We start from the raw sequence: 16,314 nt of genomic DNA, 5'->3' as shown, positions 1-16,314 counted from the left end.
CACGCAGGGGCAACACCCTTTTGACCACTAACCCATGCAAGGGCGCCATGACTGAAACTAGCAACCCACGCAGGGGCTGTAAGCTTTTGCATCACAGAAAAAACAAAATTATAAATCCCGCGCAGGGGCCAAGGAGAGAGAGAGGAGTACTTCAGCAGTATTCTTCGCGCGGGCGCATTCGAACATAGAGTAACAAAATTAGGAGGCCAAACCATGACATTTACAGCGTAATTAAGCACAGGTAACAAGAGTAGCAGTTCACAACAAGAACCTGAGAGTTGTCGGAGGGCCGAAGCATGGTGGAGCCGGCACCTATTCAACCGAATCCTCGTCCTCCGGGTCCTCTTCGTAAATCCAGTACTCACCTTCCGGTGGAGGTCCCCAATCGACTTTGGCTTTGCCTGAAGCTGGCGCTGGCTGAGGCGAAGGTTGCACAACATTCGTTCCAGGTGGTGTCTCTGCTCTTTCCTCAGCAACTCTGGAACATTCAGCATGATGAATTTGGGCGCTGGGTAATCCTCCCACCTCCTCTTTCGGTTCCTCCATGAAGAGGACCGAAACATGAGCATTGATGTTGGAATGACATTGCGCACATCTGACAGTGAAGACCGCCGTTCCGAACGCAGGTAGCGGAGCAGAGCTTGAGTCCGGTGATCTTGTATCCATGAATTGGGACGACCGAATGGGGTGTGCACCTGCTGACTGGTGGCATGAACAACGATAGCAACATAGAGGCGGATTAGTATCCAGGGGACGAGAAGTGCCTTCCCTTCCAGTGCCTCGACGACTAATGAGCCTCTGTCTTGGCGCCATTCCCTTCTTGAAGACCAATGAACGTGACAGTGCTGTGGAGAGGGATATGAGGGATGTGAATCCGCTCTTATCCTCCCTTGCAGCCCTGTATCTACCTGCAAATGCCCCAGAGAGCTCGTGAACCAGCACTTGAATGCCTGACAAACTGAGGCTTGAATCCCCAAATCGATCCTGAAACATTGCAAAACATTCCCTTCTCCATCCATACTTAATCTGCTCTGGATTGCCTCGGGGTTGGAGTGCCTTAACTTCCATCTGAAACCGCTTAAGTCGCGCAGTATCGGCAATGAATTTCCGTCCCCTCTCCCTTCAGCTCTCACGCTTGCCATCCAGGGCGACGTGGAGCATTTAAGGCCTCTTCTGTACCTACGACCGCCCATGTTGAACATCTGGCGGGTCATTCATATGTGGCGTGGCACCCGCATCCGGGTGTGTTCATAAGATATATTAATGAACCTACTAGTTTCCAATAAATTGTAGCATCCGCTTCTTCACCTGAAGCGGCATTCTCCTACCACTAGTTGATCTCTAGAGGTGTCTCCATGGGTTTCCAACTCTCCATGAATAACCTTTGTAGTATCTCATTTGCATACTTTCCTTGAGAGAAAAATAATTCCCCATTACCTTTCCATACTTCCAACCCAAGAAAGTAGTGCATGAGACCCATGTCCTTCATTTCAAACTCCCTTTCAAGGTCCTCCTTGCAATATCTGATTAGCTACTCATCACAAGTTAAAATAAAGTCATCAAAATATAATACAATAATAAGCAATTTACCTTCTACCAAGATATGATAGAGGTTTGCATCTGTTTCACTTTTGGTGAAGCCTAAACTGGTGAGATAGCTATCTATCTTGGTGTACCAAGCACGATGTGCTTGTTTGAGACCATACAATGCTCACTTGAGTCTGCATGTACACCTCCTCCTCAATAACTCCATTTATAAATGTTTTTTTTACATCCATCTTGTGGATCTTCCACCCCATCTGCGCAGCTAGAGGAAGAGTTGATCTAATGGATGAGTACCTTGATACATGAGAACATTTATCCTCATAGTCAATCCCTTCAACTTGAGAGTAGCCCTTGGACCCAAATATGGCCTTATACTTCTCTATTCTTCCATATGTTGCATGCTTTACCTTGAAGATCCATCTCGAGCCCATAACTAATTTATCTGTTGGTCTTGGGACCACTTCCCAAACACTATTATTTACAATGGATTCACATTTCTCCACCATTTCATCAACCCATACAGGTTTCTCTACTACTTTCTTGAAAGAGGATGGCTCAGTCTCTATAAGCTCAGACATTAGATCCATGTAGCCAGTGTACCGATCAAGTGACCTTCTCCATCTGCGCAAATTTGAATGAGTACCCACATTCTCCCTCGCATCTTGCACAAGTATCTCAACTTCACTCTTTCTTTTCCTTCATTCTATAAATATTTCTTCTTGAGTGGTTGTCTCCACTCTTTGCTCCTTAATTTGTGGTTTCTCCACAACTTCTTGAGGTTCCTCCTTTGGAGCTAAAAGCTCCTCTTCTGGTGGGATCTAAAGCTCCCTCTTAAGAGAGAACCGCATCACTTTCCCCTCATTAAATTTTACATCCCTTCACACAACTATCATCCCGACGGATGGAAAGTACACATTGTAGTTGTGTGGAGTTTCTTTGTAACCCACAAATACCCCTAATTTTGTTATTGACTCTAGCTTCTTCCTTGATTCTTTGGAGACATGGCAGTAAATAGAGGCTCCAAAAATCCTTAAGTGTGACACATCCAGCTTTTTCCCCGAGAAAGCCTCCTTCGATGTAATCATGCCAAGTATCTAATGAAGATTTTGGTTCTACAAATAGACTATTGTGTTGCATGCCTCAGCCCAACAAATGCAGAGATAGGACTTAGTCATGCAACATCGCCCTCGCAGCTCCCACAATTCTATGATTCTTTCTCTTAGCCACCCCATTCTACTGTGGGTTTTGGGGTGATGTCAACTCTCGTCAAATGCCTTCTTTTTCCCAAAAAATTTTAAATTCATTTGACTCATACTCACCTTCATTATTGCTCCTAAGGGCCTTCACCTTCTTATCAGTTTCTTTCTCAACCAGTGCCTTGAATTCTACAAACTTGGAGAATGTCTCATATTTCTTCCACATGAAGAATATACAACACTTCTATGAGAAGTAATCGATAAAAATGACAAAAAATTTGTGTCTGGAAGTGGAGGTTGTTGAGAAGGTTCCACAAAAATTAGAGTGGATCCTTTCCAAGTCTGCATGTCCTTTGTTGTCTCAATCATGAATGTGTATTTTGTGTACTTCCCCAAAGTAAATCCTTTGCATACATTGTTTTTCTCAAGTTCTCCTTTAGGGAGGCCTATGGTTATATACTTCATAATATTTAGGGCACCATGATTCAAATGGCCAAGTATTTTATGTCAAATTTCACTGACATTGTTATATGGAATCTATGATTGCAGAAAAAAGTATCTTCCCTAGACCTAGTGGCCTAGTTTAAAACAACAAAAATCAAAGACTATAAAGTTCTCCTTAGAGAAATTGGAGAATGGAAAGATGCTTACTTGTGATCCATCACAAGGTATTCTCTCCTCTTGGCTTGTAAGCTCAACCCATATCTCTGATCGCTATAATTAGAATTTGCATAAACAAACAACACAAGACAAAGATCTACAACATCTATGTAGCATTATCCAAACACTCTATTCAATGGATCTGTTAGAGTTAGTATTGCATACTGCCATCAGTGATCAAAACTCCTCTTTTATATCATATTAGGGTCCCATTCTAAAATTTTTGTCATTCCACCTAGGTCCTCATTCAAAAATTTACTCACTGATGGTTGCCCTATGACAAAATCCCTACTGTCTCTCAAAAATCAATATTTTCTGGCCCACCTTCATGTGTTTTACTGAGCATACATTGACCATAAAGGCTCATTTCATCATTTTTTGTGTCACTCAAGTCCACATGGAGTCTGCTCATTCAAGGTCCCATTAGGTCACTAGATTTCATTCTTCAAGGTCCAATAATACTTCATTTCACTGCATAAAGCTAGCCAAAAGTATGAGAGTGAGAAAAATAATATGGATTGGTAAACATGTGGCTATATTTTCTCAAGTTATAATTTTTATTCCAAGTATCAGTTCTACTTCAAATTGTAATTTTATTCCAAAAAAAAGAGAGATGTAATATTTTTTTTCCAATTTATGTAATTTGTGTTCATTATATGTAATAAGTTACTATTCCTGAGCTGTCAACTAAGAAAAATATGTGCCAACTCCATCCAAATAAAAATTGAATGTGAATAGTGTCAACACTCTAGCATCATCCACTTGCAAAGAAAAAATTCAGAAAGGAAGTTAGCAACCATTTCAAAAAGGAGAAGAGAAACGTTAGAAAGTGGGTTTTTAAAGCTAATGATTAATTTCACTCATGTATAAAGGCCTTCCTAGCATCTAACCCAACAACATTTTCATCCTATCATTGCTTGAGAAAACCCTAAAGCACCATTCCTCATGATTTTGGGTGAAATTAGAAAAATAGAGGCAGGCATTGCAAATGAGTTGCAGGCGCTATGCACAGACTGAAGGCACTGTGCACAGGCTTAAGGCATTGCACACGGGCTTAAGGTGTTGCGCACGAGCTAAGGGCACTGTGCATCGGTCAAATTTTTCCCACAGGCTCTCAAACTGCAAACAAAGGTTCCTAACCTTCAGTACATGGTTTCTAAGCCTCTTATCAAGTAAGTACAACCTTGTTCATCCCTCCTTACACCTTTCAAAGTCATCATTCATGCTATGAAGTTCATTATGTGAAATTGGGAATTCTAAAGCCTTGCAAACCCTAGCTTTTTTCCTACACCTATAAAAACTATTCCTAAGATCCTACTCCCCTTCCCACATCACAATAAACTCCATCCCTACCCCTGAGTTTCTAAATCCATATCCCAAGTGCATTCTCCCTTAAACCCTAAGTCCTAGGAAACAAAATCCCTAGGTAGCCATACTACATACCTGTAATTAAATATCAAATCCTAAATCCCATACACATTTCACTCCCCTATCAATTCCCTAAATTCCCTAATCCCTTCCTCCAATCCCTGAATTTTTCCTACCCCATTTCCACTCCTATTTCCTAATCCCTAAGGTTTCAAGAAAGAGGAAAGAAAACACATAATGGAGGAAGAAAACATAGATTTTTCAAAGGAAGAAGACCAATAAGAAAGAACACCACACAAAGGAGGAAGAATCTTGAGGTTTGAACCTACCAACAATAGAGAGTTAATGGCCTCACCTATGACAGTCACTTCCTTCAAGCATTTGGGATGTTTTGATTTTTTTGTGATGGTACAAAGAGTCCAAAGCCATCCTATTCTCACTAGAATGTTCATTTCAAATCTTGAAGACAATCAAGTGACCCTTTCTGGGGTAACCTTCACCATATCCTCATACATTATTGTTGCTGCTACTGGAATACCTAATGTGGGTGAAAGGTGGTTTAAAGCTCAAAACCTAGATCATCAGTATTATAAGCCATATTTGAAGCCTTGGTATAGAAATGAGAGAAAGATATTCTTCCCTTTCAGCCACCTTCTTGGTACATATGCTCCCATGATGAAAATCATCATGAAGTACTTCACTTGTGAAGGCAGATTTTGCAGACTTTATTCATACCATATCAGATTTCTCATGCACTTCACAAGAGTCAGAATGCTCAATATCCCTTATTATTTGTTTAGGAGCATTGCGAAAATGGCATACACAGTTCAGAGAAAAAGGTATGAGTATCAAATGAATAATATTTTCCACCACTCTCTGATCAAGATCATTTTCCTCCATTACCTTAACCAGTTGAACATTGCATGGGACACTTTCATTGCCAATCATATTTTCACTACTCCAAAACCTCCACATGCTCAACGTATGTCATCTTCATCTCACCCCATTGATCGTCATGATGAAGACATACCCCGTCCATCTCAACCCACTACATCTATCCCTCCATCATCTCAGCCTTTTTCACCACCATCATCACCATTTCACGATCATGCAGGGTCACCTAGCAGCGCTGAGGTCATTAAGCCTAAGAGGGCATATTTGAGCACATTGGCACATACTTATCGGAGAGGCCATAGGAAGGTGTTTTCCCCACATATTGTGGGAGGGGCCTTGCCTTCTTCATCAACAAAGCACATACAAAAGGGCAAGCAAAAGATGATAGAGGTAGAAATCCAACAGCATGAGGAGAACCTCCCTGAGACAGAACAGGATTTTGGAACTTATTGATAAGTGAGCAGGATGACTATGAGGAAATGAGAATAGCCCTTAAGGGGAAGGATGCCAATATTAGAGAACTCCAAACTAATCTTGATAGGGCCATATTTTCCATTAAATTCTACAAGCGGGAGAATAAGCAGCTGAAGACAAAGCACTTCATTGATGAAGTGAAATTCATAAAAGCACAAAGAGAGGTAGAAAAGGCTAAGGCCTTACTTGATGAAGCATATGGAGAATATGATGATGAGTTGGAAGAACAAGTGCCAAGGAAAAGGCCAAGGACTAGAGGCCTAAAAAGAGCATTGGAATTAGAAAAACAAAAAGAAGTTGAACTATCCAATGAGCTTACCCTAAATGAGAAAATGGCCATAATGATCAATGAAAACAGGGAGCATTAGATTGAGAGGGTGAACAACCATCTTAAAAATCTCCTAGACAAGGCTAAAAGGGAAAATGACATATAGAGGAAGATGGCAAAGCACTATTTCCAAAGAAGCCAAATAGCAAGGATCCAACTCAAGAAAATGAAGTCAAAGCTTGAAACCCTAAAGGTGAAAGAGGAGAAAGGAAAGTTGGGTATCCTTACTAAGGCCTCTTTCCATGCCTAGCACACTTCATCAATGGCTTATACACCAATTTTGACAAGATTTTGGGCACTTTTGATAATTTTGGGTTTTTTGTGCAATATTGGACAATTTTGGCATAGGTGAACTGTCCTATGCGTAGTGCCCTAGGCGATGTGAATCTTCTTGATGCCTCCAAATGGAAAACCAAGACTACCATTGGATTCAGAAGGCCAATAACATACACGTTTGACTATTGGCACACCAAAGTTGGACCATTGGATAGGGAGAAATGGCCAAAAACACCTCAAAATTCACCTTTCTGCCCTCTTTTTTAGCTCGGCGCTGCACAGAAGTAGTCTTGGGAGATTGACCTTTTGGAGGGTCAACTATTATCATTTTTGGGAACCAAGGTAATTTATGGAAAGTAGCCATGATAAGATTTCTGGTGAGCTATCCTGAGCTCAATTTGGACGTCAGAAACCCCTTCAAAAATCAGCTTGAAGTTGGCACTACGCACAGGCTTAAGGCGCTGCTCATAGAGCATTGGTGCTACGCATAGGGCAAAATTCCCTGATTTTTTCACTGTGTTGCTCCAGTTTTGATTTTCACCTTTGGAAATCAATTTTCACTTATATAATTGATGAAGTAAATGTAATTATCATGTTTTCACTGTTACCTAGGGTAAATACATTAGGTAAATGAACTTAATGAGGTGTAATGAATTAGTTCACTTAAGTTAGGGATGAGTCACGTTGACCACCCTAAACTCTCGCTATCAGTTCAGATTTTGGTGGAACTCCTCCTCCTCTCATGGATTCAACCCCTGAGGCTGGGAGTAGTTTGTTTGAGGCCTATATCATGTACTTTTTCAATCATTCTATAGGTTGGACTCCATTGGATGTTATAATAGTGATACAAACTTTGGCATGGAATATATTGGATGAGTTGCAACTATTTTGGTGGGATTCTTGTGGCATGGTATTTTGACATTGTTTCTTCTTCACTTACATGTGTATGAATGTTTTGTATTTTCCGTGATCCATTTCAATTCTAAATATTTTTTATTTTCAAGGGTGATAAGTGATTTGAAAATGGGGCCTAAAGGCTTCTTGTCAAGCTTACAAGAACCTCTCCCACTTCCAAAACTTAAAGGTTCCCAAGATCTAGTGATTAACCAATTGCAGAATTAATAAGTGCTTGAAAATAGGTGTATTCTTGTGTTTGTATTTAATCTGTTTATGTGCTTTAAGTTTTTTTTCTTGAACTAATATAAAACATATAACAACAAATAAAGTAGCAAATACAATGCAGCAACAAGCAATTACACATACCAACAATATAATATGGAGTTCACCCAAAACTCTTGGGCTACATCTCCTTAAGCTCTAGTCAACTCGACTAGGCTCTCTTGGATTATGGAAAATTCCTTTTATAAGCTCCATGCTCAACTCCACTGGTTTACACTGAACATAATGGGCTTAGATCACCATCTTATCCCTGGCTTTGAAGCTCTCCGACTTTCTGGCTCTGGCTCTGGCTCTGGCTCTGGCTCTAGCTCTGGCTCTAGCTTTTAGCTCTAGTTCGTGGCTCTGGCTCTTAGCTTTGGCTCATGGCTCTAGCTCTATCTCTCTGGCTCTAGCTTCTTTGGGCTCTCTCTCAGCCTCTGCGTGCCTCTGTAATTCGCTTGACCTCCAAGCGACTCTCTCAGCAACTTTTAGCTCTCTGGTTCACTCATTCGACCTCCAAGTGACCCCAAAGACTCCCTCAGCTACCTGTGCTAGCGACCTTTGGTCAATCATGCTCTCTGTGTTTTTGTAAGGCATCCTTTGACTCTGCGGCTTCCACAGTTGTTCCTCTGTCCCTTCGATCATGAGGAATCATTCTCCTTCCTGGCTCTGCCTCTTTGCGCTTCAAAACGCATTCCTGTTATAGAAATTCCTACTTGCAGCGTGGCACAAGGAATTATGGTTGTTTCGCAATGGAATATGAACCGACAACCTCTTTCCGAGCGAAATCCACGAAATAACGCATTTCGGGCTCGTAATGTGAATACATAGGAAAACACATGCAAACACATCATGGGCCTTTAGCCCAGACTTCAAATATTATGGAATCAGCCCTATCAACCTATCGGGTCTGTCCAAATATCGCTTATTGCTATCGCTTAGGCGGGAGGTCTAAAACCCTCAATACACGAGAATACACAGAAATCCCAAATTCCCAGATTTCAAAATATATGAAATCAGGTCTATAATCCCTTTAAGGTCTGCCATCCATCGTAATATCGCAATCGCATTGTCGCATGGCCAAATGGCCAAAAACCCATTTACACGGGAAATATATTGAAAATCTGAATTTCTGGATTTCAAATATTATGGAATTGCACTTATAAATTCCATCAGGTCCACCGAAGGCTTTTGCACCTATTTTAAGTCCTTTCCCCTCTGTTTATTGCAATGCAATAAAGAAATGCAATGCAATGGGTTTTAAGGGTTTTATGTTAAAAAACACATTTTCCCTTAAGTCCCATTTATATAAGAATTTTCCTCCTTTTCAAAGGACAAAGGCAAACTTCTTTTTGTGATAACTTCTTCATCAGAAGTCCATTTTAGCCCATTCAAGTTGCAGTAGATTCAGAATGAAAATATCTATGCAATGGGGATATTTCCAAGAGCATCCTTGGACTTCCATTTTCCTCTACGAGAAACACTTTAGACTCAGAAATCTATCTTAGATCCATTTTGGATCAATAATCATAATTCATCTTCTATGCTCTGTTTTGGGAAAATCATCATAATTTGTTTCATTTCTTCAATTTAAAAATAATTCATGATTTCCATGCTCTTTTTAGCATCTCATCAGTCTAAACCATTCCATCAATATACTACAAAGTGTTAAAGTACTCTCCTACCTTGCCCCATTAGATGTCTGCAATTCTGATTTTCTTTTGCCTTGACTGAGTTCACTCTCTCACCTAATTCACTCATCCAGTGACTACCCCAACCAAATAAAATCAAACAACCTCTACAATTTATACCTAGCCTGAAACCCTAATCCATCCAGCCCTCTTGGCTATGATCCTTTGGAGAGAGCCCTCTCCAGCTTGGTAGGGCTAGCTACCAAGTCAAAAGATTGGTTTGTGGTTACCTCAGCTAGACTCTTCCTTAGCCTTGGAGATCCGAAGGAGTGATAACATATTGGCACTGTTTGTGAGGAACGAAAGATTCATTTTACCTGGGTTTACAACAAATTTTCATTGGAATTTGGTCCTTTCGATGATGGTACTAAGTTTCAAAAAGGTTGATTCCATAATTTCGGTGTCAAGATTGTAGAGCTGGCTTCGAGGAGACAAATAAGATCAAATTTTGCATCCTGATCCAGTTGATTCAGTCGAAGATATTTAGAGCTTGTTCAAAAAGAAAAGAAGTTTACAAATCACAAGTTTAATCAAACTTCATTCCATTGGTAAGCTCTTGATCGTTACCTATTAAAATTTTCTATTGAAAGAAATTCCTCAATGGTGAAGTTTGAAGCTTTCTTTGTTCCGCTCAAGTCTGAAATATTTTACCTTACATAGTCTTTGACCCTATTAAGATTTTGGCTCCGAAAAGATATACCAGGTCAAACCCTGACCTGAACCCTCCTTCTCTTGTTGATGATCCTGAAATATTTTTAAGAAAACCTAATGTCCCTTTACCCGAGACTAAAAGAACAAAGTTAGAAAGGACCACTACCTTGCCCCATCAGATGTCTGCAATTTTGATTTTCTTTTGCCATGAACTAGTTCACTCTCTGGCCTAATTCATTCATCTAGTGACTACCCCAACCAAATAAAATCAGAAAACCTTTTCACTTTATACCTAGCCTAAAACCCTAATCCATCCATCCCTATTGGTTATGATCCTTTGGAGAGAGCCCTCTCTGGCTTGGTAGGGCTAGCTACCAAGTCAAAATATTTTTCTGTGGTTACCTCAGTTGGACTCTTCCTTAGCCTTGGAGATCCGGAGGAATGATAATAGGATCAACATAGCATTGAAATATATGAATGTAAACATAACATAACACACATAGGAAAATTGTTTACTCTTTGTATTAATATGAAAGGGAGAGAGTTTACAACAAAAAGTGGAAGATGATCTTGTAGATATCCCTCCAAGTTAACTTGTCCTTCCTTGCCACAATATACACCTCAAAGCCACCCTAATGCATGGGAATGATAACTCTATTATGATTAAAGCAACAAAATAAGGGTATGATTAATCTCCAAAATCCAACCTTTAGCTTGTGGATGGCAGTAAATATATAGGAGAGGATGGTAGTTTATGAATTCTTAACCATTTACTAATCTAGGCTTAGGATCCACTCTTGATCGGAGGATGAGCTTAAGGGATAAGAGGTGAAATATCCAAGGTAGGATGAGGAAGGATTCAAATTTCTTATCCAAGGTAAATGGTTGTAACAACTCCTGGAAGCTCTGGAAGAGGAAGATTCAAGATTATTTTTAATTTTCTTGAATTTCTAGAAATAGTGCACCCCCAGTAAGGGACAAATTTCTCTGATCAGAGCAGGTGTATAATTGAGCAACTTGTTGTTGAACATAGGTCCCTAAAGGAACATGGTGCATTAGGCCTTAAAAGCACTAGAATGAAGTACTCAAGGTCAAAAACTCAAGGATTTGAGAGATTCATGATTAGGGATATGTGTAGGGATGATGACAAGGTGTTCATGGATGTTGTTTGATCCATTTTATAGGCCTATTGATCAGATGCAAAAAAATGGCTTATAAAAAGTTCCGCCCTAAAGCATAAAGTCAGAAATGGAAACTGATGACTTAAGTGCTTTACCTTGTGATAATTTCGGATCAAGAACAACTGGTCAGATCATCAACTGTTACAATACATTTTCATCTTGATATTGTTTCTGAGGGAGGCATACCCATACTCAACACATAAGCTAATATTAGATTTACAATGTGTTGTAGCATTTTTTGGGTTTTGGTAAGTTAGAATCAATTAGTAAAAAAATTAAAATATATTTCAAAAAATGTTAAGTTAGGATATGGACAGAAAGAATATTGATTTAAAAAATGTTAGGGATTTTTAATAAACAAGTCCATATCAAATAAAATATTAGAATAGATGCCCTAAAAATGAAGGAAAAAACAAAATGTTAGGTTAGAAAGAAAATAAAAAATAATAAACTCTAAAAGTGTTGCAAATCTAAATGCCACTACTCTTAGTCTAGTTCAATTTTGCAAATAATAGTTGTGTGCAGTTTTTTAGATGCCACACTAGTTTATTTGATCCAATTATACAATTTAATCATGATTGGATTTGATTTAAATTTGATTGAAAATAGGTAGAAAATAGAATTGGCTCAACTATTTAATCTGAGCTAATGGAGGAAATAAGGGATAGAGGTAGATTAGTCATAAAAAGGAAATATTGAGTTGCTAGCATAAATGCACTCCGATAAATAAATGAAAATGTTAGGAGTAAAAGGGTAGGTAGACATGTGAAATGTAATTGGAGAATCAAATTTATTTTATCCTAAGTTGTAACATTGGAAAGCTATGCATTCAATAATGGGTTTGAACTAACCGTAAGTTTTAAAAGCATCCATGTTATCTCATAAATTTCTCCATTTATTCATTTATTCTCCATAATCCACAGCTGTCACATTCGCCCTCAAAGTCGTGACCCCACCATCACTTCTGCCTCATCTGTTAAACACCCCCCACCTTACCTTTCATCCCACATACTCACATAATATTTGATGGCCCACGTCCCTCCTCAGCCCTCATTCAACATCCAAACTTTATCGATTTTTTTTGGGGGGGGGCGCAACCGAAATGGGAAGTTTCCTAAATTTCCAGCATAAACAACCTTTTCCACGTTTTAGTGGTTTGGGACTTAAAATCTCAAAACTACTTACTGCCTCACCTTAGTCCCAAATGCAACATATAAGCAATCTTTTACCGCCGCTCCACGTCCTGCTCCACATCACACTCCATCTCATGTCTATTGTCCAATCAATTGCCACCTATCCATTATCCATTCAATTCAGCTCCCGCGAATTTATGATTCAAGGACCTGTTAATTAATACCATTGGACAATTAATGCAAAATTTAACCATTCATTGCCACCCCGTCTCCAATTTTTTCATTATAAACCCTGTTAATTCATGAAAATGGTTACACAATCCATTTCTATAACCAAACTGATGATTGAAGGTTTCTTCCCTACAACTCGACCACTGTCTAATGTTAAGAAATTATTTTTCATATCCAGGAAACTGACATCGAGGTCCACTTGCTTCTTTTATAGTTATACTTTTTTGATTGTGATCACTGTTTTTCAGACCTATTTCCATCATTCTCAGTCTACAATTTATTTGACTTCCATCATACCCCACTGGTCGACAGAGATTTTAAAATCATTGAGACTTATTCTCAATTTGATTTATATGAAATCTATTGTTGGATGGAAGATCAACTAATTGATCAGGTAGATGAGATAAGGCTCTTGGACTCCCAAATCCCTCACTATATTTTCCCTCAGATACATAGAGCACCTAAATTTGTGAGGAAATGCCATGAATCTTATGATCCCAGTCAGAGAGAAATTATTTCACCCACAAGAGAAATCCTTTGTTTAATCAATTTTGACTCCATTGAGAAAATGTTGCAGGCCCCTTCTACTACACCAACTCAACCTTTTCCCCATAAGAACCTGATAGAAGCCTATCAAAAACTAGACTTTACTAAAAGATCCCAGACCCTAGAGCTTTTTCTAGATGTTGATAGTTCTCTACCTAAAAGAAACCCTCCTTATGTTTCATCCATGTTCCCTGATAGAACCAAGAAAATCACCTCTATTTTGTCCTATTTGCTTGGTTACAACTCTGATCATTATGTTAATGAAGCCATCCTTGGTTTCTTTTCCATCTTTTCCACTGATTCTAAACCCACTATTATTTATGATTCCAGTCAATTCCTAGTTGAAGTAATACATGAGAAATTTGTCAAGTTTAATATTGAAGAAGTATTCAAGTATGCTTCAGTACTTGCATAACTTTTTACATATTTTCAAGGAGAAAAATTCCCATTTACTTTACAAAAACTAGATGAGGAAGGAAATAAAAAATCAGTGATATTCTGGACTTCAATGGGAATGAAGGAGAAGGAAGAGTTTACATATAAACAATTCATATAACTGTTTATTCATCCAGCTATAAGTCTTATGAGCGGCACTCCAGTACCAAGGATCAGTGAGGAGATTGTCAAAGTATTATAGTTGGTTGATCAAGCTACAACAGGGGATTGGTATTGCTACCAAAACTATACAGAGATCAGGGTTTATGGTTGTGAGCTTCCACCCTACAAATTTCCCAAGTACCTTCCTATCAGAATCTTTGCTCTGCAATACATAAGACAGAGGTTAAATGTAGATGAAGTGCACTTTGTGGCTACAAAGAAGAAATCAAAATTCAAGTTGAAAGCCAAAGTTGCTCCATTCATCTGTAACATCAGGGCATCAGGAGAGGAAGCAAAGAAATTATTAAAGGAGATGAAGTTTGGTCTCAGGTTCACATGGTCTTATGACCCAATGGGAGTGGTTTCTAAACTCAAGCTAGAAAACAAGTTCACTGCATATCACCATACGGCCATGCTTGAAATAGAAAAATATAAGAATCAGTTGTAATGGATAGAGAACACCCTCCAAGAGGCTGAAGAGTAGGCAATTTCTACATTAAATGTGAAAACTCCACTTGCACAAGAAAATTCAACAAAAAGAGGAAGGGAAGAACAATCTTCTCCTACAACTGAAGCATCAGGCCAAGGCTTCGGAATTATGTAGAGAAAGAAGATACCAATGATCTATGTGATTGTTGGTGTAACAAATGAACCTCGGAACACAACATTAGATGTACATGGAGAGATTATGCTTTACACATAATCTGATGGACAATCTACACAGTCCCCAACTCATTCTACCACTTCTCATGAACAACAGGTGATTTAGACTAGTGGAGGCATTCCGAAGGATAAGGAAGAATAAATTTTTCATGTCTTCAGTGAGATTAAGAGTAGGAATGAATAATTGAAGTTAAACACTTATACCAAATTATGGAAGCATTCTTCCAGCTGTTAAGCCAGGCTTCTCTTAGTCTTTGACTCTGAGAAGGGAAAGATGCAGATGGCTTTCTTACAAGCCCAAATTCCATAGCCTAGGACTATTGCTCACTATTAAAAGCAAACTTCTTTTGAGTTCAATGTGAAGGATGTACATCCAATTGATAAAATTGATATGCACAAACAAACTGGGTAGATGATTTCTTCCACCTTGACTAACACTTCCATGAGTTTGTCAAAAATGCAAGTTACCTTGGCCAACACTCAGTCACAACTTAAGTTGGAGAAATTCTCCTCATTAGTAAAGGACACCAAGATTCAATCCTTGGAAAATCTAGTGCTAAAGATGGGATATGATCCCTCCAACATAAACGCTGCAAAAGATCTTATTAAGAAGAAGAATACTGAAGTTGAAGCATTAAAGAAGCAGATCAAATTGCCAGCCTCTGAGGACCCAATGGCTAAAGAAATTGAAGAAACAAGAAATCAGAAATCTGAGATGATGAAGCTCATCATATAACAAAATCTATAGATAAAACAAATGGAGTAGCTGATGGAGAAACTGGTTAAGGAAAAAGAGGAAGTTGTTAAAAAGGCTCAAACTTCAATGGATATAGTCCCCCTTGTAGCAATCCCTACCACCAAGTTTTTTACTTCAGCTACACCATCAACTACAGGTACAACAGAGGGAGTTGAATAGCTTGCTGAAGCTGTTCAGAACCTGTCTATCCAGACATGAGAAATTAAGAAACTGAAGGATGAACTCAAGGAGTTACAACTTATCAAGTGAGTAGTAGACAGTTCACATGTAGCTGAGTTGCACAGAGTCAAAAGTCAGATTGGAGTACTACAAAGGGAACTCAAGGAATATTTCATTGGAAACAAATTGGGTTTGGCAAAGGAAATTTTGTGGGAAGAAATTATAGAACCAATCAAGGATATTTGGCCCTATATCAAGATATTGTTTGATCAAAAGGATCTCTTGGAGAAAGTTCAAGAAGCAGTTGAAACTATTACTAAGAAGCTTGACGACATGCCCGAAATTGCTTATGATATCATCAAGTTCCTGAATTCCAAAGAAAACTATGAGATTGAGGAAATAGGCATAATTGATAGAACAACAACTATATTGGAGGTAAAGAAGAGCATCACCAAGAAAAACCTCATCCTTTAGCTGCAGGAAAAGTGCAACAATTTCAATACCATAGTACAACGATTTTTCAGCAGGATAGAACCCTTGACCAGCAAGGGTTTGCCCTCCATGCTTGTGATTAATGAAACATTGATGCCAATTGAGGATTATGTTCAAAAGTTGATAGAGGTGTGTTATAGCTCCAAATCTCACTCTTATGGTTTGTGATGTTGTACTCATGGCCTAGGGCAACCCCTCCTTCCAGACCTAGTCCTAAAATTTAAAAACTGTGTTTTATCCCTTATACGCGACATTGCCCTGAGTTAAACGCATGTATACGCGGGTCTGTGTATATCCAACCTGCATGTATGTAT

Source organism: Pinus tabuliformis, chromosome 9, assembly GCF_031772625.1.
Source record: "Pinus tabuliformis cultivar Carrire ecotype Pingquan chromosome 9, CPIR1, whole genome shotgun sequence".
Lineage (NCBI taxonomy): Eukaryota > Viridiplantae > Streptophyta > Pinopsida > Pinales > Pinaceae > Pinus > Pinus tabuliformis.
The sequence above is the reverse complement of the archived record's forward strand: the minus strand, read 5'-3'. Positions refer to the sequence as shown.